Source organism: Notamacropus eugenii, chromosome 3 (genome assembly GCF_028372415.1).
Source record: "Notamacropus eugenii isolate mMacEug1 chromosome 3, mMacEug1.pri_v2, whole genome shotgun sequence".
In the NCBI taxonomy this organism is placed as follows: domain Eukaryota; kingdom Metazoa; phylum Chordata; class Mammalia; order Diprotodontia; family Macropodidae; genus Notamacropus; species Notamacropus eugenii.
The window spans coordinates 143,131,764-143,150,269 of record NC_092874.1 but is presented as its reverse complement, the minus strand read 5'-3'; the positions used below and the strand labels follow the sequence as shown (position 1 = coordinate 143,150,269).

The 18,506-nt window shown below is 35.0% G+C and overlaps 1 protein-coding gene across 1 annotated transcript in view; it reads left to right on the top strand.

Moving 5' to 3' along the window:
- Nucleotides 1-1,688: 1,688 nt before the first annotated feature.
- LRRN3 (leucine rich repeat neuronal 3) overlaps nucleotides 1,689-18,506 on the top strand; it is a 57,960-nt gene continuing 41,142 nt past the window's right edge. The window contains exon 1 of the mRNA XM_072653026.1: nucleotides 1,689-2,075. The gene's annotated coding sequence lies outside the window, so the exon portion shown is untranslated. The remainder of the gene's footprint in view (nucleotides 2,076-18,506) is intronic.

Sequence of the window (18,506 nt, the reverse complement as noted above, 5' to 3'; positions counted from 1 at the left end):
AAGGTCAGAGGTAAAACCAACTATACTGGATAGTATATGGAGGGGCTGAAGGTAGGAGAAAAAATATCACCCACTCAATGTGTACACAATGCTAAACTCCTTACACATCAGCATTTTTCAAAGCTCTGTTCAATTTTCCCAATAACAACTGAAATACCTGGAAAAGAAAATTGCTGAACTATAATATACTAGTACATGTGACAGTAAATGACATAATGATTTCTTCCATAGCAAGGTCATTTTTAGTCAAAAAATGTATTATTTGAAAATATGTGCAACATTTTCATGACTTCATGCATATATAAGCATGTTGGTAAAAATTGCTTTTATTTTTTAAAAGCAAAAGTATTTTTTTAAAGAAAAGTGTTTTGTGATTTTTTTAGCTTTCCAAAACCACAGAGGTCAGTGTCATTTTCAAAATAAAAAACAATAATATAATGTTCAGCCTATTATAAATCACGAATGCTTTCTTCAAACAAATCTGGGGGAAATGTCATTTTTTTTCCTTTTTAGTCCACTAGAGGGTGGCCTTCCTAAACTAGGGCTGGGATTATGCATTCAGCCTGCTTTTTGACCTGTTGATAAAATGATTTTCACATTCTATTCTTCTCTACAGGATGTTTTTTTCCAGACAAAACAGCATTTTTTTAAAAAGTATTCTAATTGTTATTGTCTATTTTTAGGAAATCTGTCTGAAAAATGTGTAGTGTTAAACTCTCACATATTTTTGCCCCTCAAATGAGAAAACATGTGTTTTCTAAACTTTCCTGAAATTTAAAAGCACATTTTATAATCTACTGAATTTTCCATTATGTGCAAAATAAATTCATAAGCATAACTATATATGTATGCATATACATATATGTGTGTATGCATATTATATGTGTATATATATTAGATTTGTAATATTTGCCAAAGTACTAGAGCCCACATTCTAAACACACACACCCACACAAACACACACACACACACAGACACACACACACACACGCACACAAAGAATTACAATTGACAGTTTCGTTATATCAGAGAACCAGAACAGGACAGATACAATTAGAAATCCAGGTTTTAAAAACATGTTCTTCCTTAATATATGTCAGTGGTGTGAATCGAGGGCTAGAAAACATGCAGTGGATTATATTAGTCAATCAGCCTGTATAGGAAAGGGCAATGTTTAAAACAGTAAAAACAAAACACAGCACTGACAAGAAAATACCTGTGCTACATTAAGTAGAGTAAGTAAAGAACCAAATGCCACCCAGCACAGCTTCAAGCTGTTTGTGTAGAATCAGATCATCCTTTGTTGAACTTCAAAGAGAGGTGCTCAGGTGCTGTGCCTTTGAAGGGTTCTTTCTGTTTGGGAATCTTGGTAAATATGGTTTTCCTATTTCAGAACTGGAATCCACACTGTCTCTATGACTGCCAACTTTTGTTTCCAATACAAAACTTGCCCAAAAGCCCCCATGCAAAAAGGGTGAGAAGGCAAATGATACCCAGGGAAAAAAATATGTAAGCTGGTTTCATTTATTTGTGCCCTAAGCAGCAGTGTCATATAACAGACAGGTTGCTGCAGCCAACCAGACTCGAGCAGCTGTGAGTGCTACATCTTGGCACTCCGAAGCGATTGGCTCCTCTCTGGGGAGTGGAGGGTGTTCAGTTATTAATGACCGCTGAGCAGGCAGCACCATGTCAGTGTGACAACTGATCTGGTGAACGATGCACCACTAACCACCATGGAAACAAGGGGAAGTAAAAGGAGCTAGCAGCATCTCTCTTTCCTGGATCGCAAGCATCCGCCAGGCTGACAGGGAGGCAAAGAGAGCGGCTGGCAAAAACCTGGGATCTCAAGTGCAGGCTGCTGCTTTCCCTCATGTTGTAGGATATACAGATAGGACTCTATATACATGTCTATGCATGCAGTGTCTGTTTGTTTATGCTCTGTCTACATATATACATATGCACCTTTTCACACCCAGGGAAGACTGCCACTCTGTGATTATCACACCTAAGGAACTAAGGAATCCACAGTCCAGAGACACAAGAAGTCATCTCTACCCGGAAACTGCATTTGCAGGGTAAGTTTTTCGTTGTTGTTGTTTCGCTTTGCTTTATAAAAAAAATAGATATGTATATATATTAATATGTGCTCTTTATCATTCCTTTGGTGCTTGGTTTCGTGCTTCAAATCTCCTGTTGGTATTTTCTTCTTGGCTGCATCTCAATAGGCTTTAATCTCAAATTTTACTTTTGTAGAAAAATAAAAATTCAACACTTCCTTTCCTCCTCCCCCTTTTATGTCTAGTGGTGCTTGTGGAATTCTCTAACATACATTATACAAGCTTGAAAGCCCATCAAAGGATAAGAGAGGGAGAAAGGGAGAGGCAGTGATAAGAGGAGGAAAGGATTTTTTTTTTCCTTTCATGTACTTAACATAATAAGCAAACTACACAGACGCTGTCTGGAAAACAACAATAACAACAATAAAAAAAAAAAAATGGAGTGCAAACCCCACTAGCCCCCACCCCATCCACACCATAGGTGGATTAAGGCAAACACTGTTATATGTCAGGACTCAAAACCACTGAGCAGAGGCTGAAAGAGCATATCACAATCAGTTATTGAATTTCTGCCAGGCTACATCTTAAGGATTGTGGTAAATGATTTCCCTTTAATAACATCTCCTCACTAGTCAGAAGGGACAGTGAGAATGTCTGATTGCTAATGCAGCTGGAACTGTACAGCCGAGGTAAAAAGGATCCCATGAACCAGAAGAGTTCTCATCTTCTTTGGTAATTAACAGGGTCACAGCAGGTTGGCTCTCTGATACATTTCCTATTTGAGAAGTCTGTTCCAACCAACTGTTATTATATTCCCTTGGCTAAAACCAAGCTGGAAGGCTCAATTCTATTCTAATGTACTTACTTGAAATAAAACCAATCTGCCTTTTTTTTTTTTTTGGTCAGGTTGTATGAGTAAAACACAACCTTTTTTGGCGGGGTGGGGGTGGGAGGAGTGGTGAAGGAGAGGAAAAGGAGATGGAGAGTAGGAGGAAAGGAAAAAGTGAGTATTTAGAAATCACCACTCCGAATACATAAAACACTGAGGTAGCTAACTCTAAGCATCACTTTGTGTCTTCTATTTACCCTCTCTAATGTTCAGAAGCAATGCCCCTGAGACCACAACCATGCTCAGTCAAGTCTGTCAACAGCCCTGTAAGAATGATTCATGAAATACAGTGCTTGGCTAATTGATACGTTTAAACCCTGCAAAGGGCACCTAGCTACTTAATGTATGTTTTCAAATAGACAGGACAAATTCAGGATCTTGTAGAAACACTCACTACTCCTCTAATGGATCCTCTATAGACGTTAACAATAAGCTAAGCATTGAAATCCAGCCTCCTGGAGGTCTTCACTTTCCCCATCCCTTCACCCACCCATTTATGTTCAATTCACTGGTTTTATAGAAAAGAAATGGTTTGTTTCTACACATGGAATTTCAGAATTTGTATTTCCTTGCAACATAAGGAAAATCTAAGGGACAATTTCCTCTCAAAGACTGTCACTTTCCCATACATGTGTCAAAATTGAGTCACTTTACACTAGGTAAGGTAAGAAGTCAATTAATTCAAGTGACCTTTGTAAAAGACGACAATAAAGCAGCTCTGACAATATGCCACTGTCTTCGATTTTCCCTCTGGAAAATGAATGAGCTTAAGAGGTTTCCTGCTCACAGAGAAAAATGAAAGGTGCTGAAGCATTAGCTCTCGATATTGGCAAGCTTAGTTGCTCAGCTTCAAATGCTACGTGCAATCTGTTTTAAAAACAACATGATTTATTATAGAGAAGAAAAACCACTACACTTGCTGTTTTGTTATTCATTAAAACTCCTGCTTTAGCCACAGAGCAGTCCTGATATTTGGTTCAACAAACACCCACTCCTTTTGAGTAGACCTGCAGCCTCCTGCTTTTTAAGCCCTGTAGAATGTGTGGCACTGCAGTATTGATTCGAGACTATTGTGGACAGCTTTGGGGCACAGTTCTGAATAAACTTTTTACACAAAATATTCATTCCCCAAGTCTTATGGGCTTTTGTTTTCCAAACCTGCTTCAGGATTGCAATCCATAGCACTTAAGAGTGCTAAAAATCTCTGCTCTCTTTCAATTTTGAGTAATACTCCCATACGTATTTCATGTACCACTGACTGCCACAGTGATGTGCCCACTAGATTCTGAAAAATTCATAGAACTTCAGATACCCCCGTACTTGGTTTGCCCTGGTGAGTAAGGGTGTTTTGTCTGCCAATGGCAATGTCAAATGATAAGAAAGGCAGCAAAATTTAAAGACTTTTGCATAATCTCCCTCAATAAAGAAATGATGACAGAAAAAAATGATTGCCTACTGGGATGGGAATCTTCGAAGGACCAACCTTTCAGAGGTAGAGTACGTCATAAGCCACAAGCCTGGTTAGAATGCCAAGAACACATATGTGGGCATCTTGGCTAGTGGGCAGAGTCCTAATAAATCCTAGGACCTGCTTTGTATGCTGACCCAAGAACATATAACAAAAGGGCCAAACTTGGGATGCCCAGCAGGTATCTGCCTGCTGTACGAATGCTGATTAAGATGATTATTAAAGGCACTTATTTCAGAATTCAAAATTATCAAATAACAAAAACTCAATACATTGTTATTGAAAAATTAGATCCTGAAGATTATTCTGAAAAAAATAGTATTAGTTATGAACTTAAATGATGTCTTTAATGGAAACTGAAAGATTAAGTGGAGAATGAGTTCCTCTCTTCTTGCTTTAGTAAGGATGCCCCTAATGACCAATTTAAAACAAGTGTTTCTTTCAAACTGAAAATACACTGTGCAATTAGTATTATTTTAAAATATCCTACATAAATTTGGTTCTAATACTTCAACCAGTCTTGTATCATACTCCATGGCACATTAAACTAAATAAAGCAGGTAAGCACCAGGAAATATATCCATCTCATGAATGCTATCAGGGAGAAATTCTTCATAAACTTCTATGATGGTGTTTCTACAAAGACTACTTGGGAAAAGTTGACAGTATAGCAACTGAAAAGAGATGTCAGAATGCTATACCCTCAACACAACACACATACACACACACACACACATACACACACACACACCTGCTTTAGTCTTTAATAAAAACAAAGCTATATCTACTGATGGACCCAGAAAGTAACAAGTTAAATAAGAGTCATTCCTTTGGCCAAAATTTTTAAAACAGATGACCTTTACATTGGCAATAAGAAAGCAGACAGCATAAAAGGACATGCAAAAAGTTGAAAGGAACAATTAAAATAATTAATTTAATTTTGGGGGAGGTGGGGAGGAATTGAAACATAATATAAAATCAGTTAGCAAATGATTCTTAGAGGTCACTAAAAGCTTTGTAATGATAGAGGATGAAATATTACTAAACACAAGTCTTTGTAAAGAAAGACAATGTGTTCCCTGCGGTTCACTGAATTTGCGTAATTGACAAATCTGTTAACACTTACTGGCTGTTATTGTAATTCATCTTTTAAAGTTAGGGTGAGAGTTGTTTTTCTTCTTAAGGCATTTTGAGAAATCTACCCTGGATAGCTTCAATGTGAATAAATTAAAATCTAAAATGTATTCATGAGATCTCTGAATCTTTAAAATGAATGGCACCTTGAGGATTCTCAAGTTCACTCTTCTCATTTTACTTTGGAGGACTGGCATCCAAGGAGGGCCAGTGATTTATCTGTAGTTTCAGTTCTAGTTAGTTGTAGCACCTTGCCTTCTGATCCCAGATCCAAAACTCTTTCTATTCTACCATACTACCTCCCCAGTATTTGAATGTCAAGTTAAAACAAAATAACTCTTTTTTTAAAGTCTTTTTAGATTCCAAAAAATTGGAGGAAACTCCTATGACTGGGACAAGGCACCCTAATAAATGAGAACAATAAAAAGCATAAATTCAATAGCATATTATGTCATTTCATAAATTACATGAAGTCCTCCATGATTCACAATATATTTCTCAAATGTGGAATCGATTATTTACCTATGTTCCCTTACTTTGAAATAAAGTATTTAACAGTTTTACCTACCTCAAAACACTACGTACATGCCAGCTATTATGTTTATTAATATTTTAAGAAAATTAGAGTTTTGCCCTTTGTAAAGCACATGAATCATAGCTATTCAAATAAGAAGCTCCTGGTCCACCATTTTTAGATCTGAGCTCTTTTTTCCAGGAGTAATGATAAGATTTAATCTCATTATTTTATTCCACACTTTTTTGTCTGGTTTCACAGAAGTCTACATTGTTAAAGGCCACACAATCCTTCCATAAATAAGTCAAAATCAATTAACTGCATGTAATTTAATGTTCACTAATAAGGCAATAAAAACCTCTTGTTACAGAAGGATTTTGTGTGAGCTTGAAGACTAGAAAGCAACAAGAAAGGTATTCCCTGTTACCGGTTTTTTTTATGGCTTTTCCTCTCTTTGTGATGTTTTAAAAATGTATTTGTAAAATCCCCACCTAGCATGACATAATTTAGAAGATAGGCCTTTTTTTAACACAAAGTCATTTGTCTATTATAGCCATTATCAAGCTTATTTCATAATATGGCAATACAAACATAAATAAACCACATAAAACTGATAATGAACACAAATGTCTTGCTATAAGGTGGGAACAAGACAAAATTCATTAAATTTCCTGCTGTTCAGTTACTAACCATTTTAATTTGGACTGAATGAGAAAATATATGGAAAGCACTTTACAAACTTCAAAGCGCTGCATAAATGTTAGCTGTTATTATTATAACTATAACTGTATTCAGCAAAATTTTCTTTTTTTTATGTTTTAGATAAAGGGCATGGCATAGTAGGTAGAAATCTGCCCTCAGAATCAGGAACACCTGGGCTTGACACATACTGCCTGTGTGGTCCTGGTAAAGTCATTTAACTTTAATGTCACAGGTAAACCTCTAAACTCCAAGTTCCTGAAATAAGAGCCCATCTGCATTGTTAGTGGGAGTTTATTATTCATGAGGGGTTCCCATTACCAAAAAAACAAAATCACATCTGGACAAAAATGAAATGATATTTTAAAAGAGAATTTTAATAGGTACAATTGAGAAATAAACCTGAAGCCAGAGGACTTTAATTCCAATTTTCTTAAAGCATTAATGATAATGGGAAGCTGGGTAGTGTCATGGATATGAGATAGGCCTTGAGTCAGGAAGACATGAGTTCAAATTGGGCCTCAGACACATTAGCTGTATGACCCTGAGCAGGTCACTTAATTCTGACTGCCTCAGGTCTTGATCTGTAAAATGGAGACACACTGTAGAAGGAAAAGGCAAAACACTCCAGGGACACCATCATGTAGAGGTCCACCCAACTGAACAAAACCAACAATGATAATAGTTAGCAATAAGAGCTGCTATTCTACGTAGTAGTTATATGACTTTAAAAGAATCCCTCAACTCTGGGTCTCAGTGTCCTCATTTGTAAAAAGATCAGGTTGACTTAGATGGTCTCTGATATCCCTTCTAGCTAGAGCTCTATGATCTCATATGGAAAAGTCTGTCTGAAAATAATTTTATTTTAGAGTTTGACCTATAATTATAATTAATGGGAAAAAATGAATAATACTATATTGATCTTCTCCATGGTTTTGTTGTTATTTTTTCCTGGCACTTACCAATCTGGTAAACACACGATCAAGCAAAGGTCAGAGCAATTTTTATAAAAAAGAGAGCAAAAACTTTTCAGTGGTTTAGACCCAGGGGCACACCAAATTGATTGGTGAGAAATTGTGATTTATATATTCAAGGTTCCTGGAAGCACCAAACAAGTGCTGGCAGGACAGCAACTACATAGTTAGAGCCTTCCTGCTTAGGCTGCCTTGAGGAGAAAAATACACATGGTAAGGCTTAGAGGAGGCTATAACACTGTGAGCAAAATCACTTCAAAATCCATTTTATTCTAAGATTCACCTGAAAAGAGGAAGGAAGGGGTATTTTTATCATAATGACTGTTATGGTGAAAAATATAGAGAAATCAATGAAAATATGTTCTAAAATAAAAGCATTTGTTTTGGATTTTAATTAGATTAATGTCTTTGGTTGGCCAACTCTTGGATTCAGAACTAGAGGGGTGTGGGGGGAAGGCAGGGAATGAACCCATCATGTCAATAGGTAATTTTTAAGTACCTACAATATGTGAGTCTTAGTAGGATTACAATTTTTACAACTTTGCATCAGAATATCCCACAGATTCTGAAAATGCTGACTGGCTAGATTACAGGCTTGTACCATCAAGTAACAAGACATATATCTGAACACCTGCAAAATTATCTTCTCTATGACTGAGTACCTGAGGCCTGAAGAGAAAAAAAAGGCAGAGATAAAATATTAAGTAGGAGACACACTCATCAGATATCAAGTTCACTCATATACTCACAATAGCCTATTAGCATGTGACAAATTCATCAGTGACCTTTTATGGCATTCCTATGGTTTTCTGAAGATTCATAAATTCCCAAAGGATATAATACTTTTGACTTGTTTTTCCTGCAGGTAAATAGACTTAAGAATAGGGACTACTACTGGTGATTTAATGGGTATAGGGAATTCCAGAGACAGGAAACTCCCTCTACCAACATAGTTTGATATAATCTTAAAGTGATCCCTAGAGTAGATATATCAAAAACACAGCCTGAGTGACTCCTGAATGAAGCCTGAATCAAAAATAATTGGGAAAAATTAATAAAATAAATTAAAATTCAATAAAACATAGATAATATTACATTTTAAAATTAATTCAATATGCGGTACATTTTGGCTCACAGGGATACTTATGTACAGATTATTGGCCTTGTTTCCATTTGAGTTTGATCCCACTGAACTAGATCACTGACAGGTTAAGTACCTTGCTAAGGTACACAAAGCCATCATGTTTCAGAGATGGTATTGAACCAAGATCTTCCTGGTGCAGAGGTTAGTTTGCTATCCACTAAGCCATGATACCTTTAAAGATATTAGATTGTGATTACAGAGAATTGATTTTTTTTTGACACTCTGGTTCTTGATTATTTGTTGTAAAATTGGTGGAAACAGACATAACAAAGGAAATTCTACTGGGATAAAATCTATTTTCCTTAAATTTTTGTACATGCAAACAGAAGTTATACTTTTCAGTTCTAGAAGCTTGAAATTAAATTTCCATCTGATCTGAAACTTTCTTGTCAGGGAAAATTACAATATCACAAATTAAATGAAAGAAATAAATATGTAATAGATGTATTCAGCATTATGATTCACATTGGTCTTAATATTTTCTGAGTTTCTTCCTTCATCATTGACTTCAAAGGGAGATCTCTTTAATTGGTTAGAAATATAAGTCCTAGGAAAATAGAACTTACCATAATTGTTAACAATGTTAGGAGTCTAAACCATTCACTCCAAACTCAATTAATTTCCTCAGTAACTACAACAGTCATGTACAAGTAGCAGATCTTAGACATGAGCATACAATATTTTTAGAGCACCACACCCATCAACTTTCTCTTTATTAGGAAATTAAATAGTTACTAAGTATGATCTCAATACACACCCAGAAAAATGGTATTTTGATTTCTGAAAGAGCAAAAGGGGTTAATGTTATTACACTGTGCTTGCCTCAGGCACCAAGTGAAACAAGGAAAAGAGCTAAAATGAGATTCAGTCTAGCTTGCAATTCTGCAACACAATAGAAAGTGTAGTAAAAGAAAAGGCAAAATGTTAGTACCATGTAAGACACAGGAAGACAGAAACAAATCTAATATTGAACACAGTTTAGTGTTCTGAGTTCTATTCCTAGCAGTCCTTGAATGCATGGCCTCTGCACACAAAGTACTATACTATTGTGTAAGACTAAATTACATTTATCTGACAAGAAAATTTGCTTTGTGAATGAACTGATTCACCTACCAAACACACACAGTTTATATTACTCTCTATATCTATAGTTTGTCACTCACACTTCTTTTTACATCAAACATGCCTTATATTTTAACTGCATGCAAAAATGCCATGAAGTGATGTAGTCTTCACCCCAGCTTTTTTTTAACAGCAGTGTGTCTGACAATTTAGTACTTCACTTTAATTTGTAAGCATATTACCTGAAATTTTCTAATTGAATAAACTTCCATTTTTTTCATGGTATGAATGATGTCACATTTTGCTTCTGTTAGATAAAACCATCTGTCATTCCTAACCAAGTTAATGTAAGCAAAGAACTTCCAGCGATGAGGAACCTGTGGCCTCTAGGGCTTTCTAGGTCATCAGGTATGGCCTTTTGACTGAGTACAAATTTTACAGAACAAATCCTTTTAAGGGGATTTGTTCGGTGAAATTTGGATTCAGTCAAAGGACCTAGAGGGCCACGTGTGACCTGGAGGCCACAGGTTACCCACCCATGGATACCTTAGGCTCAGAGCATATATGCTGGCCAATTGCTTTATAGAGTAAGCGACAGCAGACACTAATCCATGGCCTTCCAGCCTGCCCCATGGCCCCAAGATGAATGAATGAAACAACTGAATGAATGAAGCCACTGATCATGTAAATGCCATGTAGAACAATCATTCTATTCATATCAAGGTGATGTATACATGTATCATTCATCTTACAGCATAACAGAAATTTTAATTCAGACTTTCTTCTTTTGCTTACTATTTTTGAGTTAGAGTGTGTTTCCCTCTACTCTTATCCTTTTCACTTAGTTCTATAGAAACTAAATCTCAAAGAAATTCTAGTATTATTCTCCACTTGATTAACTGACAAAACAATTTTTACAGTCCCTTCACAAGTAGCCCTATGAACTGGCAGCTTATATGCACTTCTTTCACCATTTTCCATCGAGAAAAGATGAATTCAACATGCTGCTTTGCTTGAGGTCATGCAGTGCAGTCACTGATACAAAGGCATAATATATAGTTTAACTCATAGGTCTCCATTTTCATTCTCCATAACAATCTCAGTCACTTTGGGTATACCCTTCTCTAGTCATGCATTTTCTTTTAAAAAAAGGAAGAAATTGCTGACAGTATTTCATCCTACTGTTACCAGGATCTTAAATCCTCAGTGAAGAACACCAAGTCTCCTCAGTGTTAATGAGATTCTATCTTTGAAAAGAGAATTCATGAGGAATATAACTCATCTTTTAAGTCAAACATGCTGGGGACCAGGTCTATAATTTTAGTATATGTAAAGACTCTACCTATTACTACTGTAGTTAAAAGGTTTTTCATCCTTTACTTTGTAACATTTATTTATATTGCAGTACCATTAGACATCTAGATAATATGCACACATCTAGGACAAAACTACAAAATAGTAGGGATTTGACAACTAGTTACATAATCACAAAATTTTAGAGCAGAAATTTACCTGAAAGATCAAAGAATGTTAGAGATGGAAGGGGCCTTCGGGAATCATCTAGACTAATCTCTTTATTTTACAGATTTCAAAAGGTTAATTTTTTTTTTAAATTCTCACTTTCTTTTTCTAACATAGTATCCTAGACTTCTCAGTTGTCTAAGCCAGGATTTAAATAAACAGCAGTTTTCCACACTAGCTGTTTGTTGAATTTGAGGGTTTCTAGGTTAGCAACGCCCTTTAAAAGGCCATCAATGGAGCTGTACTACATGAGAAAAATCTGAATGAGGAACTAGGGTAAAAAAAAATCACTGAACACTTCTGTAATGAAAAATAAAAAGAGAGTATCTTGTAGTTTATATACCCCATAAGTTTCGTTTTTGTGCTTAAGATGCTGCTTTTTTATTTCAAGTAATTAATCCATTAAAAATAAAATATAGATGTAATTCAGTGATAAAAAGCTAACATACAATGTTAAAAATGGACACAAATACATGTGTATTTTCACATTTCATTTGATGCTTTCACTATTGGGTTAGATAAATTGTTCCTTAAGAATAAATTTGGTGATGATTTTGTATTATTTTCTTTTTTTCCCAAAAGAATGCAATACATGCAGTGCACCGATGCTGTTACCATGTGATTGACTAGACATTCCTTTCTGATTATAGTGATCAATAACTACAAGATGAGATTTTAAGCTTCTCATCAGTTATAAGAAAGTTTACATGGACTACCTTATATGTTTGTCATTCTGTATGATAATTTAAATGATATAATTTAATTAATACAATCATAGAAAAGGTAATGCAACTGACAACACAAGAATGAATGTTAATTATTAATGGATATCACCATTTTAAATATTCTAATAAATATTTGAACTTATGTAGATCCTACGATATGGATAGACAATACCTATTTTTAATTTAAAAGTGCATCTCAGAGGTTGATGACTATAGCACACAGGGAAAAGACTGATTTTTATAGATTTTCATATTCTTTAAACCTAAGTATTTTGCTATAGTGTGTGTGTGTGTGTATATACACACACACACACACACACACACACACACACACACACACACACACATATATATACACACACATACATATAGGCTGGATTTAATTAAATCAACTATCTAGCTGAGCAATCAATTATATTAAAAAAAAGTTGATCACCCAAGTTGGATTACTCTAATCATCAATGTAGGAATTTACTTAAATATTTCTTTTTCCAGAGTATGAGAGGAAAAAGCTAAGCTTTTCCTAAACTTTCCCTATGGCTCTAACTTGTCTACAGGTTTCAACAATCTCTGAACGTCTCAAATGTAAAAACTCTGTGCAGGATCTAGGATCATGGAAATGTACTGAGATTCTTAGGTAGCAGTAGTTCACACAGGCTATATACCTCATTAACCAAGTTAATGAGTTAAAGTACAATTATTTGAGTATAATAGATCACCATTTTCATAATTCTAAAAGTTAGCAGACCTTCTGGAAGGAAAAGGAAAAACTAAATACGTACCTTGAGTTAGTTTCCTCTCTGCTATAACAATTAAACTTGTAGCAAAAGTGTGGTTTAGCACCAATTTGGTAAAATTGTAAAAATAAGGTTTAATTTTAGAATTGTAGAAAGCTCTGCAACAGCTTAGCAAGAGCCACAACTTTTATGTAAACATTCTATTAAAATGATTGGAACTGGGGTTCTTTACATTTTGTGTGTCATTGACCCCTTTGGCAATCTGGTGAAGCCTATGAATTCCTTGGAATCATGTTTTTAAAGAAATAAAATAAAATACATGGGATTTCAAAGGAAATCATTTATATTGAAAGCATTATAAAAAATATTAAAGAAACGGACCAAAAAAAAAAGTTCAGAGACCTAAGATGAAGAAATCTTGATCATGGAGATCTAGGGTCCTATGTCATACTGAGAGAATAATAATGTTAAAGATAGAGACTTTTACTATAGCAAATAGTTTAGGAACATTAAAAATACTATGTAATGGAAAACCATGATCTCACAATTAAAGTTGTAAAAATTCCAAGGGCAATGGAAAAATCTATAATGAGCATAGGCAGACTATAGTACTTGACCAACAAGTTTGAATGTAATGTGGTGTAACATTCATTATTTAGGAAATACATGACCAGAAAAAGAAGCAGGCAACATAGGTTATAAAGCCATTGAGGGTCTATGATTTTAATCAGTGGAGAGAATATATACACTGGGCAAATCATAAATTCTTTCAAAATGTCAACTAAAAAAAGCACCCAACTTCCAAGTCCTAGGATCATAGATTCCTAATTGCAAGGAATTTGAGGAGGCTTTCTAGTCTAGATTAACAGCTATATGGCCCTGGGCAAGTCATTTAACTTTTTGACTCAGAGAGGTTAGTAGGTTTAGTAGGTCATAGACCTACTAAATTTCAGAGACAAGATTTGAACCAGGTTATCCCCACTCCAAGGCCATCACTCTATCCACTATATCATACTGCCTAAGTCCATGGTATTAAGATAGAATCCTAGGATAAATATAGAAACAGATATCTAATTGACTCTAGACTAGGCCACCTCTTTCCCTGACTCCTCAAAAGGTATTCAAATGCACATGTCAGTGCACACACATACACTCACACTGTGTAGTTATAGAAATAAAAGTGTTGAGCTAAGATAGATTCTGTACAATATCAAAAGGAGTCATTAAATGCCAATGTTTCCCTTGTTTACTCAAGTGGGACTTATTCCATTTAACAAGCAGTTGTGCTTCTGTCTCCATTTAATTATCCTTCACTTTCATCACTTAGACTATGAAAAAATGTAAATAATGACTTTTTGTAAAAGATAGGAGAACACTGTTAGGCTTTACTTAATAAATATATTAAGCTAGTCAATTCAAAACATAAACAAAATATAAGATACTTTGGTAGGAAGGGTGCTGTCACCTAGGGCTGGTGTGGGGCAAGGAAAGGCTTGGTAGAGCAAATGATGACTAAGAGAAGTCTTGAATTCCAAGGAGTAGAGGTAAGGAAGGAGTGCTTTATTGGCATGGTGGAAGGGAGGGGCAGTCAGTGCAAAGGCATTGAGACCTAAACATGAGACATGATGAAGCATCATATCAGAGCAATAGCAAGGAGGATAATATTGATAACTTTGTAGAGTGAGTAGAGGGGAGTAATGGGTAAGTAGCCTGGAGAAGTAGGAAAGGAACAGGATATAAAGCACTTAACCTGCCAAAGTATTTACACTTGAACCTAGAGGTACTAGGGAGCCACTGGAGTTTACTGAGTAGGGAGTGGGGTTGGAAAATGGAATGTAGTAAAATCCACACTATTACCACTTATGAAAAAATTGTCAATTTACTGCCCTGACACCATACAACCTCTCCCTCTCTCTAGGAAAACAAAAACACACCGTTCCATGCCTATCATTCCCTTCTACCTGTAGTCTCCCCCTATTAGAATGCAAATACCAGAGATCAGGAATGGTTTCTCTTTTGTATTTCTATTTTCCATGCTTAGTCAAGTGTCTTGCGCTAAATAAGTACTTCACAAACATATTTTCATTCATTCATGTCCATGGAAAGAGAAATGGAATATCTACTTGGAAGCAGTTGTCATTAGTCCAAAGTATATACACATATTAAATATAGCTATCAAATTATCCCATCACTGTCTTGACAGGTGTAACTGACTACAAGTTGTAAAAGGTACTAAATGTATCACTAACCTAAACATATTCTACTAATGATGTTTTAGCATTTAATGATGTTTCAGTATGTGATTATTAATTCCAGGATGCATATTTAGTATTACTTTTACAGATGAAAGATTCGAGTTTTTTATTTTTTTTCCCCACCCTTCCAATTGTTTCATTCTTTGCTATTCGTTCAGTGAACTATTTAACTTGGGCATAAATTTCATGATACATTTCAGTGTGGAAATTCAAATTACTAGCATGCCTTGTTTATGTGAATCTATCTGCTAATCAAAGCTCCATTTTAAAGAGGAAATTACAAAAATATACATCCTTCCATTAGTTAACCCTTTTTCATCTCCTCAATGAATATAGCACTCTCTAAGGATTGTATGTGAATGTTGTCTGGTTGAGTCAATTCAGATAAGAGGGATTATGATGATCAGTTTTAAAGGCCTTAGAATAAGATGAGACTACTCTCTTCCCACTGATTTCTGGAGTATATTTCACAATTGTCATTAACATATACACTTTGTTTTGTTTTGTTTTTCCTTTCTACGTTCTACTGTTATTTGAGTTGATTGGTGGGTGAATGCATAAATGCTGTCTACTCCTAAGAGGTACTTCTCATATACAGACATGATGCCTATGTCTCACACATCTGGAACCTCAAAGTATTATAAGAAAAGAGCACTGGCACTGGAATCAGAGGTCCCAGATATAAACCCTGCCTGTGATGCTACCTGTGTGACCTTGGATAAATCACTTAAATTACCTCTGCCTCAGTTTCTTCATTTGTAAAATGAGGGAGTTGGAAGAGATGGCTTGACAAGTCTCTTCAAGCTCTAGACCTGTGATCCTATGAATAAATAAACAAATAAATAATTGCATAGGAATCCTTGAGAAAACCACTCAGAATCCATGACTAAAGGAGAATGTAGAAATTTAACTGAGGTCTAAGTATGGCATAGAGTTCGTTACAATACATTAGACTTATTGCTGGGACAAGTCATTAATCATCCTTGGACCTCAGTTTTTTCTTCTATGAAACGAGGGGGTGGTTGGATAAAATTATCTCTAAATTTCCTTTAACTTTTAAATCTTATGACTCAAAATAGATCCATTTCCATGTAATTCAATAATTCAAGATATTAGGAATACACACATACTTTTTTTCACAACTAGAAAAGACCTTTAAGATTATTTCATATAACCCCTTTACTACAGGCCAGACCAGTCTATGCAGATTTAGATGGTATAGTCCACCTGCCAGACCACCTTTTTGTCTAAGTACCATCCTAACAATTAAGAACAGATGACAGTTTCTAAATTCAACTGATTGGGAATAAAGGCAGGCTATTTTCTATGAAGGGCTCTCATTTACATAACTCCCTGACTGCTGTGATTTGGCAAGGGTCCAACTTCCTGGGCCCTTGCCAAATGTTATCATCCAGTCACATTTCAAGGTGTAGCTTTATAAATTGGCAGTTTATTTAAAGTAATATGTTTGTTGCTGTTGTTAAGCATTACGCATGTTAATTACTTAGGATCAAAGTGCTTTTTTTAAAAAAAAAATTGTATTTGAAGGTGACTTTTAACAAAAGGTTATAAACTAAAAACACATTTTAAATACAATGTAAAATATTACAACTGAAAAGAAAGCAGATTTGGAAATAACAGATTTTAAATATTCTTCAAAGCAGAAACATAAATGCTGTATCACTACTAACCTCTCCAAACTGCTAGGCAAGCAATTTCTATGATTCTGGATTAATATAAATATAAGATGATTCAGTCCTGGATCAAAATCCCTTTAAGACCCCTAAGCAAAAAGGTTAACAGGAAGAATGGCTGAGGGACTGACTCATCCCACATTTGTGTAAAACTTGTGGTGAAATTCATTTTAATATTAACTTATAAATCCTATTATAAATACATACTACTAAAATTAGAGTTATTCGTGTTTTCCCAATTTTAATAACAGTGAAAAAGAGAGAAAATTGAAGAAAATTGCATATGGTGAGTCTGAGTTGATGACTTTTAAAAAGTGACATCCCCATATTCTACTCATCATGAAAAGTTCATTGATGATATTGACTAATTTTTTCATTAGCTTGGTTTTTTGTTTGTTTGTTTGTTTTTATGGAAAGGGGTGTCCAGAGAATTGCCTCTGAGATACTGAAAATTTTAAGTAATTTGCCCAAGGTCATCGCATTGACCAAAACTTTCATAGTTTTTATTAAAAATATAAATTGTTTTCTTTCCTTTATGTAATTTTGTTCATTAATTATATGGGAATGTACAATTTACAAAATTCCTTTAAAAGTCTTTATAAGTAGTATTGCATAATTATTAGTAAATACCCTCTGAGTCAAAAAGATTTGGTTTTAAGTCCTACCTTTGATATATATGGACTCTGTAAATGAACAAGATATTTAACCTCTCAAATCCCTGACCCCCTTCCAGGATTCCCCTCAACCACCACCACTTTCTCTAAAACTAAATTTCAAAGCAGCGGCTGATCTACATTGGTAAGAGGAATTTCTTCATTGGGAATTTCCTTTATAAATTAAACCATAGCTCCAGATTCTATTCTAAATCTTATGTAGACACACACACACACACACACACACACACACACACACACACACACACACACACACACACACATACACCAAGACTTTATACTTTCTTTTAAAACACAAATTGGCATTGACTATAATACTGCACTGCCATCTTGGACACTTAAAATCATTAATAATACTAATAAATAGTAAATTTTTCTTAGCCCTGAAATTTTCAGTTTCCCAAAGCCCTTACCTTCATCACCCGTAAACTAACATTCAAAGCAGTTTCTGCCTCCATCTATTTGAGCTCTGGAAAAATTGTACCTTTCCTCCTACTAGATAAAAACATATGGTAATATCCATGCCTATAAAACAGGACTACACTAAGTTATATTTAATGGTACTTCTTAAATAAAGAAAAATTCACATTATTAAGCAAAGAAATCAATACAAACTTGTATTTGTGAAAAGAATCATGAATATTCAATCCCTGTCTCTTAATTTTTCTCATTCCTCTTCCTCAAATACAAAGGAAACAGTCATCTCTGAATCTTGACCTTGGAGTCCTATAGATAGTCATAGATTTGTAGGAAAGAGAACAGGAAGGGAAAGAAAGATGTATGGCAAAGGACAAAAGGACAAGGGGTGACAGGATAAATGAGGGAGAAAGAAAGTAGATACAGATACTGTAATAGGGAATAACAAGGAAAGACAAAAAATGTATACTTATTCACAAAAAATTGAATTAAACATATAAGCATCCTATTATTTATTTTTGGCAACCTGATTTTTGCAAGTG